At 41.8% G+C, this 3,699-nt stretch overlaps 1 pseudogene; it reads right to left on the reverse strand.

Moving 5' to 3' along the window:
- Nucleotides 1-2,893: 2,893 nt before the first annotated feature.
- Nucleotides 2,894-3,356, reverse strand: LOC101140475 (NADH dehydrogenase [ubiquinone] 1 beta subcomplex subunit 4-like; annotated as a pseudogene).
- Between the last annotated feature and the right edge of the window lie 343 nt (nt 3,357-3,699).

Consider the following 3,699-nt stretch of genomic DNA (forward strand, 5'->3'; position numbering starts at 1 on the left):
AAGATTTTTTTAACCTTCACTTGTCTGATTTTTCCAACTGTTTCTCAGTAGCACTTGTGAAACTGTAGTATCTTCATTCAATTAACATAAACTAATATTCAACTACCAATGCTGTAAATACCCCTAGGGAGGGAGTACATTAACTCATAACCCCTTATGATGAGTGAATCTATGTCATGCAATTAGCATTATCCAGTCATCTACAATGAATGAGTTTAAAGCCAAGAAAAACAGAATTTATCCTAGATGAATTCTTAGGATGTTATCAAGGGTGGAGATGAGGACCCCACACCCCATGATCCAACTTACAGTGTATTTTTATCTCAGTGCTTGGCAGACCAGGAACATGCCCTCTTCCTCCTGGTGAGCCTGGATGTGTGTTGATATCAGCACAGTGGTGTGGGGAACGGGGGTGCCTTGGGGTCAGACTGCTTGAGTTAATCCTTTCTTTACCCCAACCATAAGACTTTGGGCTGCTTACTTAAACTCTTTTGGTCTTATATTTCTTACCTGGGAAATTGAGATAATACCTAGTAGGATCATTGTGAGGAATAAAATGAAAGAATTGTGTAAAGATCTTTGAACAATGCCTGGCAAGTAGTTAGCCCTCAGTAAATGTCAGTGATTATTATGAATAGTAAGAAAATATTTTTCTGCCACCTAAAAATTTTCCTTGAGGATGCATCTTTAGAATGTGTCAATGGGAAAGTATGCCGTACTTTAAAAATAATTTTGTTTTGCAAACATTTTAGAACAAACACTTTTAGCGATAAATAGTTATATTGCTTTCTGGCAAATATGAATTGGGATTCACTTGTTAAAAAATAGAAATACCACTTCTATTGCTTTCTCCACCCATACCATCTCCAGAAACATTTCTTAGCTGCTTTTACCCAAAGACACATGTCAGACCTAAGATCTAGTGACAACTGCCTCTGGAAGGTCTTGACATGGGCCCCTCAGTGGAGGCATTTCTAATTTTGAAATGAGCTGTGTGGTTCAAAAGCTCTATGCTTTCCAACAAGTAGATGATTGATAAGACTTTCTCGTTCACTGATCAAGCTTGATAAAAAGGAAAAACAGGAACTAAAAATACCCTTTGCATTTGAACTGGGGGCACTGAAAGTACAAGGAGGCCAAGATTTACATATGTGATTACATAATTATATATTTATTTATTTAATTAATTTATTTATTTTTGAGACAGGTCTAGCTCTGCTGCCAAGACTGGAGTGCAGTGGTGCCATTATAGCTCATTGTAACCTCAAACTCCTGGGCTCAAGCAATTCTCCTACCTCAGTCTTGAGTAAATAGGACTATAGGTGTGCACCACCATGCCTGGCTAATTAAAAAAATATATTTTTGTAGAGCTGGGGTCTTGGCATGTTGCACAAGCTGGTCTCAAACTCCTGACCTCCAGTGATCCTTCTGCCTCACTTGGCTGCTAAAGTCCTGGGATTACAGGCATGAGCCATAGTGCCTCGTCCACATAATTATATATTTAATTGGTAGTTTGAAGTAAAATTATCCTTAAATCTAGGTATTTTTGTTGTCACATGTCATAACCTTGTAATTGTTGCTACAAGAAGAGAATGCCTTTTTGCTGAATTTTTAAGAAAAACTCAACATTCTGGCCATTATACCATCTAGGAATTTTACAACCCATAGACCTATCAAGACAGAAATTAATTTGAAGGTCACATCAGCCTGCATATGAATTTTCTGTAAAATTCAGATGACATTTTACATGTTAACTGAGTAAAAGTGACATCATAAATGACGGTCATTTAGGTTCTGTTTCTCTTTTCCAGCTGGAAAGCCCATGTGAGAGGTACTTTAGGGAAACTCTCGCTGAGTCAGTCCTCCACCTTTTCATGCCAGGGAATCCTGATGTTACTCAATGCATTTGCCATACATTGTACTTCCACCGAACAAATAAACTAAAAGTCACTAACCTGAAGTTTATCCTGTAAGCAAAAAGTTATCAGACTGGAAATACGGATTTGTTTTTTGAAACGGAGTTTTGTTCTTGTTGCCCAGGCTGGAGTGCAATGGCGCGATCTAGCTCACTGCAACCTCTGCTTCCCGGGTTCTAGCGATTCTCGATTCTCCTGTCTCAGTCTCCTGAGTAACTGGGATCATAGGCCCGTGTCACCACACCCAGCTAATTTTTGTACTTTTAATAGAGATGGGGTTTCATCACATTGGTCAGGCTGGTCTCAAACTCCTGACCTCAGGTGATGTGCCTGCCTTAGCCTCCCAAAGTGCTGGGATTACAGGCATGAACCACCGTGCCTGGCGGAAATACAGATTTTAAACTTAGCATATGAACAAGTGTGGAGAGTAATAATGGCAGAAAATTGATATCTTTTATTGCAAATCTTCCATCTGCACCTAAGAGATAGAGGTCTTGGACCTAAGAGCCTAAGCTAGTATCCTGGTGGAGGCAGCCACTAAATTCAAGACCCTCTTACTAATACGCAATGTAAAGCCAAGAGTAAAAGCAACAAAGCCATCATTTCATGAAAGAATTCAGTCCTGTTTTTTTTTAAATGATTAAGAGAATATTTATTTAAGCAAGAATACATACAGTCGGCTAGGTGCGGTGGCTCATGCCTGTAATCCCAGCACTTTGGGAGGCTGAGGCGGGTGGCTCACCTGAGGTCAGGAGTTCCAGACCAGCCTGGCCAACATGGCAAAACCCTGTCTTTACTAAAAATACAAAAAATTAGCTGGGTGTGGTGGCACTCGCCTGTAGTCCTGGCTACCTTGGAGGCTGAGATGGGAGAATTTCTTGAACCAGGAGGCGCAGAGATTGCGCCACTGTACTCCAGCCTGGGTGACAGACTGAGACCCTGTTTAAAAAAAAAAAAAAAAAGAATGCATATAGTCATCATTGCCATTGCCAAACTTGACATGAGATGTTAAATGTTCAGCCCAATTTTCCTTCCTGGATAAGTTTTTCTTTTCTATCCCTGTCAGTTTTGAAAACATAATACTAGAAGAAGAGGGGCCCAATTCCACACAGAGCTCCCAAGAGGGTTTTTGGGAGCGGGTCTGCAATTGGGATAGACACTTGCTGATCTTGCATAGGTCCAACAAATCAAGGCAGTATCTTGGATGAGCCCTTGGCGGTTAGGGTTGTTGTACTGAAGCAGGTATTCCTGTTTAGGCCAGGCCCTTATGGCCAATCGCTCAGCTTGTGCCCACTGGGTCTCCAGAGATATGTCGTATTCAGCTGGGTTGAGGGTTGAGGGCAGAGTGGCCAGTCGCGATGGAGTATACTGGGAGCTACATCTTGGCCACCCAGCCCAGATCTCATTCTTTGTGTTCTTTTGGGATTCCAATGCTTTCATGAGTAAGAATTCTCATGAATTCTTACGGAAAATAGCAAAATATCCCAGGCAGATTCTCTCTTTTGCATATAAATCTTAAGGGGAGAGGGAAGCAAGAGTGGCAGATGTGGAAGTTGGCAGAGCAGCTAGCGAGGTGCTAAGTGGAGACACTAGCGTGGGGAGCAATGAGAAGTTGGCCTCAGAAGGCAATGAGATGTCCAGGGCCAGGGGTGCCACTGGGATCTGAGAGCCTGAACAGCTGTGAACGCCACCCCCCCACCAAGTTCTCCACAAGGTGTGGTTGTGTGGCTGCTGAATGTTCCTTTCCATTTTCTCACTTTCCTGTTCATTCTTACAATAACCC

Source organism: Gorilla gorilla, chromosome 3 (genome assembly GCF_029281585.2).
Source record: "Gorilla gorilla gorilla isolate KB3781 chromosome 3, NHGRI_mGorGor1-v2.1_pri, whole genome shotgun sequence".
NCBI classification, from domain to species: Eukaryota; Metazoa; Chordata; class Mammalia; order Primates; family Hominidae; genus Gorilla; species Gorilla gorilla.